Raw genomic sequence first — 15,469 nt, 5'->3', positions numbered from 1 at the left:
TTCTGCTGTTCATATTTCAAATCAGTTTCACTTCAGGCACTAGTAAGAAGAAGCCATAAAGGTGATTAATATTTTGTAATGAAGCTATTGGCACCTAGTAAGATATTCACTTCTGTAGATTCCTTACTAAAACTATTTCAGAACTTGAAGGTAAATGTGACATTCAATTTTGAATACATGCATTTGGATGCTAGGTCCTTTGTCTAAATGAATTAATTAGTATTGATTGATCAATTGCCTTCCAAAGAGATAATCAAGGAGTAATCTTGTTAAAGACAAATGAACTACTTAGCGTGACTCAAAATGTCAAAGGGCCAAATCTCGGTGTGAGAGTGGAGAATAACCTTGTGGTTACATAGGGACTGTTAAAATGAGAAATGCAAGAGGGACTCATTCCAAAAAGGAAGTGAGTTTTTTCCTAGATCTCTAAATCAGAGGAGCCTGCAGCTGGCTGATCCAACTTGGCTTTAACAGACAGTGCAGAAGGGAGAGACTGTGCAGATAGGGGAGAGAATTAGGCCCATTTTGGTATTGTGCAACAAGAGGAGATAAGGTCACTTGAACTGAAGCTTATAATTGATTCCTCATGTTAGTTTTAAAAATGAAAATATTGTAAAAGTTTTTTAGCAAATGGTGGAATTAACTATATGGGTAATTCCTATTAATGATTATTAATCAGCTTTGAAAAGGGTATTGCAAACTTTAATGTGTTTGAATATTTCATAATTGTCAGCTAAAAGTTTATGATATTAAGATGCAAACAGCATTTAGAAAATGTGCTGCTTCATATTATACTAGCACTATTAAAAATCCCCTAGATCTGACTACCAGCTGTGTGTTTATTCCATTTCTTTTCTGGGTTATCTTAATTTCCTTTTAAAGTACCAGATACAAAAGATAGTCTCTGTAAGCATTGGACTCCAGTTCTTCAAAGGCTTTTTTTTTTCAAGTGTCACAATTTCTACTGCTATAAATAGTAATAAACACTCTTAATGTCTCATTTATTGACTTACTTAAACTTCAGATAGTAATTATGGTTATGTTCAAACATACAGAATACAGTGGAAAGAATGCTTTGTGAAACATCAGTACTCTTAGTTCTCTTTAAGACACTTTTCCAGTCCCTGGAGTTCCATGGTACCATTTTCTAAAAGTATTTTGAACAGTGCTCTGAAACCTATTGGACTTGGTGAGACCAGCTGCTAAGGAGACTGAACTCTAGAGTAGGAAACTCCTGGATCCTGGGAGCCTTTAGGCCTGGCAATAAGAATGACCTGAAACCTCTCTGTGAATAAAAAAGGACTGCAAGGTATCTTTTCAGTCCTCCTGGTAGTGGAGGTGGTACCTTCTGCAGGCACATCAGTGTTTGCTTATAGCTTGCTTGGTGTTTTCTCTTGCTCACTTTGTTAGGGGTAGAATATAGACAAGGAGTCATACATTAAGCATCAATTGCTAAGTGCCCAGGACATGTTTCTGTACACTTTAAAGTACTACTTCAGAACTAGAACAATAGAATAAATAGTTTTCAGTGTGCATACAGGGGCAGCTGCTCTGATTCTTTCTTACTCCTAACTTCTGTTTGTCCTTTGCTCTATAATATTTATTGGTGCTAGACTGATCCATTTTATAGGGACAGGCTGCAAAAAGTTCTGCTAAAACAAAAATCTCTAAATGGTTAAAAAAATATTCTAAGTTATCTTTTGAGTTATAGAAACCTAGGGTGTACTTTATGGCAATTTAATTTCAAATGGACTTGTATTTTTTGGTGTCAGTGATGAAAAAATCAAAAATTATAACTTTCACATTTATCAAGGTTTCATGTTTGTTGAACTCTGGTCTCTGGTCTGTGGCTTAATGGTTGATAATTTTGTATTTTTGAAGAAACATCTGTGACAAGCCAGCTGGAGCTTATGAATTCATTCTTCGATAACTCATCCTACATATGTTCTGATGCTACAGTTAATCTCCTCTTCACCCTGATATACCAAGCTTTGTTTTAAGCCCAGGCAACTCATTGTACACTGATCTGCAAGGATTTCCAAGCAATATGGCAGAGTAAAACACCTTACATTTAAAATTAGTTTGTAATGTACATGCACATGTGTCATGGTTTAGAAATGGTGTTCTCCAATTTAGTACTCCCACTAAAAACCACATGCTGCTCCCCCACAGCCTCCAGTTGGAGACATGAAAAGCAAAGATCATGGGCTGATAAGAATAATTTACTGGGAACAGCAGTGAGATAAGAAATGAACAGTAGCAACAACAATAATAATAACAACAACAGGTATAAGAAAATAAATGTTTTACATGGGGACACCCCTCTGATAACAGAAATACTGGATGACTTCCTCTGCTACATGTGTTGTCTCAAATGGATGGATCCTTTTCTTCCTGGATAGCGTCTTTTCCCCCTGCTCCCAAAAATGGTGTGAGGTGGTTCAGAATATCCTCTGTGTCCTGGTCATGCCCTCTCCTGGTTACTGCTAAAATTAACCCTGTCCTGACTGAAATTATGGTACCATGACAAAAGTGTGGAATGACAAAGGTATTGCAAGGCTTAAAAAATGTCTTTTGGAATATATAGAAGGGGGTTTGTTTGGTTTGTCTTTTTTTGTATTTGGTTGTTTGGTTGGTTGGTTTTTTGTTTGTTTGTTTTTTTTCTGGTGAAGTGTTCTTTACTAAGCTTTCATTTCTATGCTCCAATGTCCACATTTGGGGTTGTCACCTTTCAGAAACTTGTATACGAAGTTTATCTAGGAATGTAGAATGAAGTATTCCACCTGCTTAATTTCCAAACCTCTGTTTCATAGAGTGGAAGCTCAGGATTGTGTGTCTGTCATATGCTGGTACTTGAAGCATCAAAATTTATGTGGCTGAGGAATTGGTCTGAGTAGGCACATTTCATACCGATGACATCTTTTGTTACTGCTGTGCCAGGGGTTGGCAGAATAAGGTTAAGCTTTCCCCTTTGACATGATCTGCAGTGAGCATCAAGTCTGTTCTCAAGCAAGGGATTGTGCATAAATACTGTAGGACCTTCAGACTCTGGCTGTGTTTCAAACACAAGTTAATGTATGTGAAGTGGTCCCTTTCCTGTGGCATCGATGCTGAGGGATACATAATGATCAAACTGTTCTTTGTGTCTTGATAAATACACACAGCAACAGTAACAGACAGTGGCTTGGAGTTCAGATCTTGGGCCAAGAAAGGTTTTGGACTTATATGAATATCTAAATTACTGAGCTATTGAGCATGGTTCTTCCCAGGAATTCCAAGATGTAAGGATAGTTTCGTTTTTCACCATTAAGGGCTTAATTGCAAAATCTTTGCCTTTTGTTTGTGATGTGTATGTGTGTGTTTGTTTTGGCTTGGTTTTTGTATGACTTTCTGAATTGTAAGTGAATGTTACATTGTTCAGCCTATGCCTCTGTCATGATCTGCTTACTTACACTTGTTCTAGGTGTTCAGGCTTTGGGATATGTATGGAGTTGCTGCAGTTGTCAGCTGGAAGTACAAGCACTGATCCTGAACTGATAACATTTGCTCTAAGTGGTGACTTTGAGGGGATGGTCTAGTCTATATTAGCTGTGTCCTCCAGGGTCGCATTCCTCTGATGTAAAATATATCTCCTGAATGTGTTTTTGTGAGCTGAGAGATTATTTGCACAGAATGAACAGAGAATGTAGCTTTCAGGTTTCTAATGTGGCCTGTTTTTATCCATGTAGTTTTGTTCCTTCCTCTTGTTAAGATAACTGATACTTTCTGGATTTTAGGCACGTGGCTCTAACATAGGGTGTGCCAAAGCATACTGAAAAATTAGTCAGTGATTCTTGTCATTGATCTGGTTGGGATGAACTTGAAATGTTTGATGGCTTTTTAGGGTTAGACAAATCTGCAAAGAAATATTAATTATATCTGGTGATGAATCTTTGTTTTTCTTCTATTACTGGTTGTAAGTGATTGTACTTGGCTGCCACCTTAGTGACCAAGGGCATGGCATTGAGTAAAATAGAATGAAGTGGCTTTGATTTGTTTCCAGATGTAAATGAAGTGTGTGCTTGTTTATGGGCACAGCCTGATTAATCAGTGAATTGACTGGGATTCAAAAGAATGTGAGTTTTATTAGTGACTTTTCCAGCATCAAGTACAATGGCCCTGGCAGGTGAATTGACTTTCTTTTGTAGATTGAAAAATTTAGACTTGGAGAAGCAAGTGAAAATTACATCCTTTCTATAAGTTATAAAATAAATCTGAGCTACATAAATATTTATAAAATAAGTGAAAATGATTGTTGATATTACCATAGCATTTCCATCTCCAATTGTTCTAGAGTTTTTAATGCAAGGATTTAAAACAGTTTTATTCCACAGCTGCATTGTGTGCTTTGTTCTTTCATGCTCTCTCTGTGTCTTAAATACTATCCCTCAGACCCCTCCAAAAAATTAGGGTTGAGGTGGTATTCAGTTCTGATCCTTCCAGTATATATATCAGCTCCTTTTTTCACCTGTTGCCAGGATGCTTTTGTTTGTTTTTGTGTACGTGTGTGTGTTTTGAATCAGCAGTCTTTTCTTCTGAATTGAGCTCTGCCATGAGTGAGATTTATGGCAATTTGTCCATTCCTTATGTATCAGTGTTACTCTGTGAGCTCCCAACATCTCTGTCAGAGGAGGAACAGCTTCTCAGGGCAAGCCCACAGTATTATCTTTGAACATATGTTCTCTATTAAGTGAGATGAGGAAGTCACTTAATTTTCCTTCCATGTGGAGGTTAAAATGGAGGGCTTGTCTAAAAACAGATTGTGCTAAATTGGGGGTTTATTTGAACAGTATGTCAACATTATTAACTTGAAAATATATACTAAATTGATAGGTTTCCTTCAATTACCTCATCTTGAAAGCTGTTCTCAAAAAACAAGCAAGCAGTTCAAAAGTGATTTAATCTGCTTGAAAATGAGAAAGTCAGATGAAAGCATACAACACTTCTGTTATAATGAGTGCTAGATAAACTATGTAATGTCTTTGGCCCATTTTACTTCTCCCTATTCAGAAGTAATAACAATTTTTTAAAAATTGTAGGTATCCAGGTTCTAGGGTTAACCTATAGATGTGCTAACATTATCATAAACTGTGGGCACAGACAGCACACTGGGTTGCAGAGGGACCAGCTTTTAGCCATGACCATTTTGCAACAGGTTGCAAAGAGGGAACAGCTTTTAGCTCTGACCATTTTGTAACAGGTTATGTGACTGGGATCCTGGATCTCACACTGTCACCTGGCTGCATTGACAGATGTGTAAGGTGGCAGTGTGAATGCTACATATATGAAATGCATTACACAAATATCTATAAGGCTTCCTTGCTTTTAGACCTTTTTTTGAAGATTTTAATGATGTTGTATATGCCAAGAAAGCCCACTTTCTTTAGCATTCCACATAATCATAGGCATTTCAGCAGCATTCACTCAGCAGTGCTTATGTATGTGCCACCCTTTCAGACTCAAGAGCTAAAATTAGGGGCCTTCTATATTACCCTATTGCAAAGGAGAATCTGGGAATTTCTAGGGAAACTGCACTGTTAATGAGAAACATGTGCCAAGCCTGACTTTTTCAACACAGCACATAAACTGAGACAGTTTCACCATTTGGACCTTTAAAACTCTTTCAGTAAATAACCCATTTTAAGAATCCACTTGTTTGTAAAACAAATGGAGAGCTCTGCTATTGAGTTCTGGTGTGGAGATGAGTTCCCAGAGTTCCACCTGGAAGGAAACAGCTCCTTTACTGACCCATTCTGGACAAGAACAAGTGCTGCCATAGTAGGAACTGATGATCAGCCTGACCTAGTTCACCATTTCAGCTCTTGATAGAGTATGAAAGAAATACGACATTTTTGCATCTTCCAAACTGCTCATTTTCACCCTCTCCAGTGACTATACCCAGAAATATCAGCATCCAGAAGTAGTGCTTTCTGACAAAATGAATGTAGGATGTCACAGTTCTAGGCAAGCACTAGCTGTCTGGTGAAGGAACAATGCAAATGTACTAGTCTTTGTCCTTTTACTTAAAAAAACAAAAATAGCACATCTTGACCTACATGAATATTGTGGTTTGAATAGCTTCTGCAGAGGTTGATTAATTTGTTTTCTATTATTTCAAATACTACATCCAGTTTATTTATTATTTAATCTGCACCCTATTGTTAAAAAGATACATTTATTGTTGTACAAATGAATTAGAGTATAGCAGTGAATCTAACTGAGATTCCTAAGCATTTAGGCAAAGAATTCTAGTGATGGTGCATCATATAATCCTGATTTGTCATGTAAGGTACAGACACCTCAAGTGGAAGAGACTGCAGAGTGTTTCCTTCATCATTTGTTACTGTGTAGAGCACACAGTGTGAGTAACCTCCTTAACTGCAGCTAAAGGATATGGTGGTTCTGAGGTGTAAAGCTATGATTGGCTTTGGGGATAGTGGTTTGGATAGATAGGAATTCTGGACACTGTTGTAAAACCTGGCAATTTTTATTTATTTTTATTTTTTGGGCAAAAATATCTTGGCAGCTGAAGGGCTGGCACTGGGCTCATCTAATATCATTGACAGTGTATCTGGCCTGATAATGTGCAGAACACATCTAAAGTGCTTAAACTGCTGAACAGGGACTTGTTTAGAGATTATAGTTGGATGAATAGAAGGAAATTCTTCAAAATGCCTCTTAATTTTTGTTGCACTCTATTCAACAAACACAAATATACTTAGAAATCTTGAGAACCTGTGATCCCAATATCACTGAAGCTGGAGCATCTTCTTTACTTGAAACTGCTTTGGGATCTAGAAGGTGCAGAATTTGGGCTAGAATTAGCAGTTAAACAACATGTGACATGTCACAGAGAATTTTCCAGTCCTGCTTACCATGGTGTTGTGTTTCCAATAGGAAGCCATAAACTCACATCTCCTTCCCATATGCACAGTACATGGGAATGTCTTTTCATCTTGCCAATTATTTTTCATGCTTGGGGTTGGGCTACTCATCTTCAGCACCTCCTCGTTAGTCTGTGTGATTCATCAGTTTGCATTGTCCTTGTCATTAAAGATCCCAGTGAGTGTCACTCAGTACCAGCCCACCAGCCTCTGTTCTACATCCAAATTGCAGCTGAGCAGTCACAGCTTCCTTCACTTTGAAGTGTGAAGGAGCTGGGTGGCATCAAGATTTTCCTCTTTTTTCTTCTACCATTGCTTCCTAGTAGTTATGCCTCCCTCCCTCTGTATCCAGTAATTCTCTCTTTGCTAAAAGTATACAAGAAAACTGAGACAGAATCAACTACTATGTTTACTTATTTTCCTCTCTTAGGATTTATTGTTGGTAGCTTCATGCTATATAACACATGAAAATAAAGACAGATTTGTGTCTCAAAGAGCTTAATATGCTCCTTCTGCAGAAATGATTCACTGGGAAATCCTTTTGGTGTCTGCCTTTATCTGTGTTATGGAAGTTGGTACGTAAATTTAAACACAGAAATGTAAAAAAGAAATTATCATTGCAAGCAGGACTGAATCTATGAAAGTCTTTGTAACTTTACATGCATATAGCTGTGACGGATGTAAACTTATTTTGTTGTAAAATGAAGGCTCACCTTATGGCACATGCTGTATTATGCCTTTATTAAAAACATTTATGCAAGTGTTTGCTTCCCAAGCAGCAGGGCTGTAGCTAAAGAGCACCTGATTAAAAGTCTTCATCCTGCAATTCCCAGTATTAGGATAAATCATAGAGCATTGTTTATATGACTCCTTGTGTTTCCTGCCATGTATCCTCACATGCAGATGTTTTTAATCATTTATTGCTAATAGTGAGTATGTCTTAAAGTTTTCTATACTTATTTTTTGGCATTTGGTATGTTTAAACTTTGCCATTGTAGAATGGGGGTGATTATGTACTTTGAGAGAAATGAAACATCCTTAGGATAATTTTTGATTTGTTTTCTGTCCTTATGCAACAGCCTTTTGCTATTGTAGAGAAAGGCAGAAACTTTTCACTGAATAAAATTTCTGCCTTGTGTTTCTGTATTAATAATGCAAGCAGAAGATGCATGCCAAGTGTATTGGTTTGTATGACAAAGCCCTAAAAAAGACCAGTGGAGAGCTCCTGGAAGCTTCCCCCATGTCTGACAGGCAATGCCAGCCAAGATGGACCCAAGGCCAAGCCCATCAGTGATGGTGGTAGTGCCTCTAGGATAACAGATTTAAGGAAGGGAAAAAAGAAACCCTGTGACACAGCTGCAGCAGCTGGACAGAGGAGGAGGAATGTGTGAGAGGAACAGTCCTGCAGATACCAAGGTCAGTGCAGAAGGAGGGGCAGGAGGTGCTGCAGGCAGCAGAGCTGGGATTCCCCCTTCAAGCCACACAAAGAGTAGCAGCATGAGAGAAAGTACTGACACACTGTGGGGCAGAGCAGGTTTGCTTAAGAACCAAGACAAAAGGGAAGTGATTTAGCTGTAACTCCATACCTGAAATTCTTTGTGTATTGGACAGGGTTCCTTACCAAGAGCTTCAAAGGGAAAAGGCACAGGGAGTCAGATTTTTCAACTGTGTTAAGTGATTATAGGTACAGTGGTGCTGAATGGATGAAAAACTAACTGTATGTGGTTAACTGGTCTGAGCCATTTGGAGAGCTGGTTGAGAAGATCTTTTTGAATGACTAGTAGGGGAAGGAAAAGGAAGACAGTTTGGAAAGAGTATACAAAATTCCGATTTTTTTGCCCTGCTCCTTTTATTTGGAAAATAACTGTAGGCAAGAAGTTCTAGCTGAAAGCTTGATTCAAGAAAGGATTTTCAGAGTTGCTTCCCTTCAGAATAGGAAGCTAGCCAAAACACTTTTGACTGCTCTTACAGGAGGAGGAAAGACTGATGCCCAATTAATGTTTCTATTCAGCAGTTGCTCATATTAGCAAGAGCAAAAATCACTCTTCTTCAGGGTAATGGAAAGTCAAAATGAATGTTCAAACTCCTGTAAGTGTCCTGTGCCCTTTTTTCTTTTTCTCTTCTCTCCTAAGTAGTCTTCTGGGGAAAAAAAAATTGATTTTGTTTAATAGTTTAATTTTTCTTCATCTTTTGGCAGAAAATGGCTTTGTTGAGGTGGTGTGTGTGTGTGTATGTGGGGTGGTGGTGTTCCATTTTGTTTTCTCTACCACCATCTGAGTCAAGTAGGAACTATTTCTGACTTGAAGACTTCACAGCTGCTGCTCTTCTTCCTTGTGTGTTCAAAAGATGTTGTGAAGACTTTTAATGTCATACAATGAAAAAGGGCCCTAAATGCTAGAGGATGTATCTGAACCTTCTCTCTTACCTATCAGTCTGAATGAATGTATGAACATATGCTTGAGCTCCTTGTTGAAATTAATCTTAAAGCCCTAAAAAAGGCAGAATTTAAAATCTATTTGTTTAAATTCCTGACTTCCAAAGACATAATTGAGTGTTTTATAAATAAGGTTTGGTTATGAAAAACAGCTGAAATGTCCTTGTGAGCTGTTTCTGGCATCCTTGAGAATTTAATTCTAAACTGTGAGCTTTCTTTTCTCTAGAGCTTGAAAAAGAAACAAAAAGTTATATGGGTAAACCAACAGCACATCTAGGATGAATCCATAGAGATTAGTAGACTCAGAGTTAATGGTCTGCAGTTCTTCCAAATAAATAGTGCTCCCAAATGTGGACCACATTTAAAAAGCACAATCTGATTTTAGTAAATGCTGGAGCACTGTGTGTAGCAGGAAATGTTGTATTGTGCTGAGGGATTAGAATTTAGGATTCTCCTGGATTTTGATGTTTTCAGAGCTGCTCAATTGCCTTCATTAGTGCTTTCCTTTTCCAATTGCTTCCACAGCAGCAGGAACATGCCAGAGCTTCTCTTGTTTTTGCTGGTACAAGTAGTAATCTGATTCTGTCCTTACTCACTAAGGTGCTTTACTATTGCAGTTCATGTGTTTTAATAAAAATCCCTTATAGTAAGCAATAAACTATCTAAGCTTCTGACATCTTCTTGTCAGTCCCTTCCTGGGCACAGGGAGGAGGTTGAGGAAGATGGGTTAAAGTATACCTGTAGTCATGCAGCAGCAGCATATAAAAGCTGCCAGCTGCAACAGATGTGCCTTACACCTGCTAAGCCCTTGCTAGCAAGCTGGCCTGGCACCCTCTGGTTGTGTAGCAGTCAGGAGTACAGTTTGATCACATTCTAATTTCAGCTTTAGACAATCTCAGTTTTTATGAATGATGTTTATTAAGTGAATGTTCTGATCAAACTGAGCATCCTGTTGTCTTTGCAGAGCAAAAGTCTCTGGTATCCCAAACTTGTGACATGAAAGACAGAAAACCATTATGAGTGTAAATGCTTCATGTATTCTGCATTTGGAAACTATGTGGATTTTATATGTGCTCCTTCATACATCTGTACATATGTGTCCAACCCTCTTTTCCCAGAAGAGTAAGGGAGAATTGTTCTGCTCCCTATTTTTTTCTCGTTAGATTTCAGAGTGTTTGAGAATTTGTGGCAAAAGTCAAATAGGAAGCACCACATAAAACTGTAGAAATATCATCAGTAAATCACTTGCTTCTAGGACAGAGGAAAATGGATGAGATAAAATATGGATAGATCTGAGAAAATAACATGGAAAGGTGGAGGGAAGCACTTGCATGTAAAACTATCATACTGAATATCTTTGGATCATCTCATTTTTGAAGAAAACATCTGTCATACAATTTCACACTTATGACATTTTCTTCTATCATTCAAACTGTTCTTAATTCCTGACTGCAAAAGGGAAGTTTCTTATTAGATGGAGTGAATTTAATTAATGCTTGTCTTTCATGAGAGCAGCCTGAGGTGTACTGCAAAAACAGAGCAGCCTCATCCAATTCAGCAGACCTACCGTGTGACCAGCTGCCAGAAGTTGGACTAGGGAGTCAAAGGGAAAGGCTTGTAATCAATTTAGAAAAGCATATAGCTGGGCAGGGAGAGAAGTGTTTCATTTTTAATTTCTACATGGTGATTTGAAGGACACAGAGATGATTCACGTGAAGGGAATTGATTTTTTTTTTTTTTGCCCCCCTCTTCTAAACCTAAGTGAGCTGAGTTTAAAACTGTTGAAGGATTTTCTGTGAGATGTTCACGCAGCTCTGGTGGTGACAGTATCTTGGCTTCAGTTCTGAATTTTGTTCTAAATTTAGGATTCCTCTTTGCCTCTCTCTCGGAAATGTAGTTGTTCCCTTCCCTGCTTGGTATCAATAACAGTCTGCCTCCCTTTTAGCATTATTTCTGGACTCAGTAGTTGCACAGTGTGTGAATCTCTTTATATCTTCTGTGACTATCACCATGTTGTGGACATACTTTCCTTTTGCTTTCACAGAAGCAATTTACAATAGATGAGTCCTTGTTGACACTTCTGGGCACGCAGAGAAAAGTTGTATCACAACAGTCTCAGCTCTGAATCAAAGAAATGTTGTCCTTACCACCTCCTACCACATTCTGGAAACTGTTTTGTTTGAGTTATCCATGTTTCCTATTTTTTCTTGGCCAAAAGTAAACAAAAATCAAGTGGAAACCTGTCAGGAGGTCATGTCTGAAGGACACATTGTTATTACTTTTTAATTGCTGTAGTCTCTTATTAGCGTGTTGCTGCAGATTTATATGTAGCTGCATCAGCACCAGCAGCATTCCTGTTGTGTGAAATGGCTTGTCTGACTTTAAAAATTATGAAGAGACAGCAGGCAAAAAGACAATAGATCAGCCAGAGTGTCTACAGATGTTTTTAATCCAATCCTGTTATTTATACAGTGTCATAGGTATGCATGTTGTTTTATAGATACATAAAACCATGAGAGTTTCCTGTCCTGAGGGGCTTACAACATGCAGGATTGTAAATTAAATCCTGCAAGATTTCTGGTCATCCTGTTCAGTGCCCTGTGTGTATAGCTAATAACAAATGTAATATGGAACACCCCCACTTCTTACTGGCTGCATGTGTAAGGACAAAAAAACACATGAGAGAACTGGTAATGGATCTTCAGGGCCTTTAACAGAGAATTCCAGTGTATGAACAGAGTTAGGGTTTGCTTTTGTCCAGTTATTTGATGTGGAGGAGCTCAAAAACATTCCCAGTGTTTGTTTCAGCAGTGTGTGTCTTCATGTGGAGCACTGCAGGGTGAATTTAAGAACTGTGGAGAGGAGAGACAGCTAAATAATTTCCTTACTAATGAAGTGACATGACCATTTCAGAAGTCTATTCATAAGTGGGTTTTAAGGTCACAAAGTTATAAACCAATTACATACTTTTTACTATCATTTTACAGCTTCTGGTCTGATAGAATTCATACCTTCAGAATATGTCTGATGGAGATTTGTGCACTTTGCACTTCAGTCTTCCTTCTTTGTGCCATGAAATGTTGACTGGAAAATTTGACTGTGAAATTTATTCTTCCTTTAATCTATGTCAGAAGTGCAATCTGAGAAGCGATTTTATGGCCTCTGCTACGTGGTTAGGAAAATCTTGACTCCTGATAGATAAGGATAATTTTTCTAGTCCTGAATTCTGACCCTTAGAAGGGGCAGTATTAACCTAATTCTCTTATTTTAGGCACAATTCCCATTTTTCCACACTACTTGGAAGTGATTTATGTTCTTCAGAATGTCTCCATATGATACAGACCTTGAATTTTTTCAATCATTTTTTGATTTGTGGAGGTCATAAAAATAATTGCCTGATATCTTTGACTATATAAATACCTCTCCTGCCCACTTTCACTTTTATTTTCCTTCTCCTATTCCTCATTTTCAAGATTTGAAAACAACTGTAGGACAGAGAGAAATAGGGAAAAAAAATCTGGAAGCTGGAAGCTCAGAAAATAGTTAAGTGGGGGTTTTCCTTGCTATAAAATTATTGGGCAGAAGCCAGGTGCATGAGAGCTAGAGAAGAGGAATTGCAGAAGTTGTTTCTGTGTGTGTTGTAGTCTGGAGGAGGAAAAATGAGTGGAGCTAAAACAGGGCACAACTCCAGGGAGAGAGCCTTTTATGACAGCTTTCTGAGAGAGTGGAAACTAGGAGAAAAAATGGCCAGAAGAATGTGCATAAAACATGTTTGTTTTACTTAGCTCAAACTGCTTCTTAAAAAATTTAAGCTAAGTTAATTAGCACTTGCAAAATGCTACTCAAAGTTGCTGAAATGCTTCCTGTCTTTGGGCTAGTTCATTTAGAAATTAGCCAGTTCCAGGCTGAGACTGCCAAATTCCTAACCCTGACTGAAAAAAAACCCAAAAAACCCCAAAAATAAACCAAAACACCCTGAGTTAATGGGCTGATAGCCATCTGAAACACCTCCATGCCTCCCCTCCGACACTCAGAGCACTTCTGATATTCACTTCCTCATTTCACACTGCAACATGCAGCACCTCCTTAGGGCTGGGGAAAGCAAGCCTGTGAAGGGGACAGGACAGAGGACTGTAAAATCCTGGGTGTCCTGAGAAAGGTGACTGAGGAGCAGGTAACCACACCTCCTCATTGCCCAAGGATTGGAGGAGCCTCAAGCGATGCCGAGGCAGCGGCAGGCTGGAAATGTTGCAGAAAGATGATCCTGGGGCACTTGTTGCCATGTGGTAATACACATGCTTTTAGGGAGGCTTGGACTCAGAAGTCATGAGACAAATCTCATGAGAGTGTTTTGAAGGCAAAAATGTCTTCTCTGTTGCTGAAAAACCTAGGGATATGTTGGTGTAGTATTGCTTTGTGCTCACATCCCTCTTATACTCTTCTTCATCCAGATATTTCCTATGGCTGTTGTCATAGAGAGTCTGGCTCAGTGAGGCTATTCACAAGGAACAGCAGGTCATAGGCAGCAAATGCAATCTGGAATAATCACTTTGGGACAGTGCAGATTTGCTTTTGGGTTCTCTTACAGGGTGTAAATACTTTGGATGCTATTTGAATACAGTTGAATAGCAAAGTGGTTTTGCCTTTTAGAGCTTTCCATCTTGTAAGCTGAAAGAGAGTAATTGCTAAAATCTAAGGCTATTCAGGCAAAATTTCATTGCTGAAAAGAAGGTTATGCATGCAAATCTGCATGGTACACATGTTTGATTTGATGTCTAAGTAAGTTTCAAATATGTATCCAAATGTTAAGATGCTGGCAGAGATTCAACCAGGCTAATATCAAACTTCAGCTGTTGCTTCAACACACTGGATATGTATTTTGCCTAATTTATGTTTGGTTCTAACAGTGGCAAACTGTGTTGCTCTAACTGTGGATCTGTGGATTCAGAAAAAGCTGTAGTAGTTTTTTTTTTTTTTTCCTTCCGTTGTTTTGTTGTTCCAGAAAACAGTGAAGTTACTGTGAAGGCTCTGGTCTCCTTAGAATTTTTTTTTTTTTTTTTTTTTTTTTTTTTTTAATCTTTTTCTTTGGCTTTAGATTTATAGGTTTTGAGCATAAAATAGGACCATTGAATATGTTCATCTCTGGACTTGATTTTTGTGTTGACATCAGCAGTTTACTATACAGTGAAGTACTTGACTGTGCCCAAATTGTTTTAAGATAGGGCTCAGACTAACATGACTTCTGCAAATGTAAATCATGATGATCACACCACATAACTTCAATCACTTCATTACAGGGGTTCCTTTTGCTTTAGGCTAGTGGAGAGAAAGATTCCTATAGAAATCCTGTGAACCATCTCTGAGAGGAGATTGAAATGGGACTATCCTCTCAGAAGTGTCTCATCTTACTTTGTGTGTATAAGTACTTCTGCAGGAATATCAAAAAATGCTTCTTTCCTTTTAAAAATAAAATTCAAAATCCCATTGAGCAGGAAACTAGGTAGTAATTGGAGGCTTTTAGTGAAAATCTTTGTACTGTATAACTAAATTGTACACCATTGTAGCAGATTGCAGTTCTGCACCATAGTTCAGCTAACATTTGCATGAAGTTCACAGAATTGGAAATGTGTGTAAAAGAAGAGTTTCTTCTTTTTCTTAATGGGAAGAGAGGAGGAAAATGTCCTAAAATATTTCTCATCAGGTGCAGTAATCTTAAATCATCTGAATCTAAAATTAAAATCTGTCCTGGTTCTGCCCAGGGAGTACTAAATTGGAGAATATTTTCCTAAACAATGACAAAATCCTACAAGCCAGTGGGAAGGAAGGGAGATTATGAAATATAAAAAACAAAATCTGAAGCACTAGGAGATTAGAATAGTGAAAACTGGATGTCTCTGTGGTGTCTAATCTTTGCAGATTTGTTTCTATTCCTGGAACTGCAGAGAATGCCTTGACTGAAGACCATGATTAAAAGAAATGTAGATTCAGAAGGCATGTGGTTCATCACCTCCCTCAGGAAAGTTTGGTATCAGTAGAGAAAAAAAAAGATATTTCAATTGTATTTTGGAATAGAACATTCTGTTCTGTGATGCAGTGCTGTGAAACCATGGTA

General features: G+C 38.1%; 1 protein-coding gene across 3 annotated transcripts in view; it reads left to right on the top strand.

The window, feature by feature from the left end:
* The window catches only part of JADE1 (jade family PHD finger 1), a 106,441-nt gene that overhangs the window by 16,147 nt on the left and 74,825 nt on the right, over positions 1 to 15,469 (top strand). The window contains exon 1 of one of the 3 annotated variants that reach the window (XM_079306218.1): positions 3,601 to 3,618. The exons of the other annotated variants lie outside the window; for them this stretch is intronic. The gene's annotated coding sequence lies outside the window, so the exon portion shown is untranslated. Of the gene's footprint in view, positions 1 to 3,600; positions 3,619 to 15,469 lie in introns of those variants that run through there. 3 annotated transcript variants of the gene reach the window in all.

Source organism: Erithacus rubecula (genome assembly GCF_903797595.1).
Source record: "Erithacus rubecula genome assembly, chromosome: 5".
Lineage (NCBI taxonomy): Eukaryota > Metazoa > Chordata > Aves > Passeriformes > Muscicapidae > Erithacus > Erithacus rubecula.
This window is presented reverse-complemented; position numbering and strand designations above follow the sequence as displayed.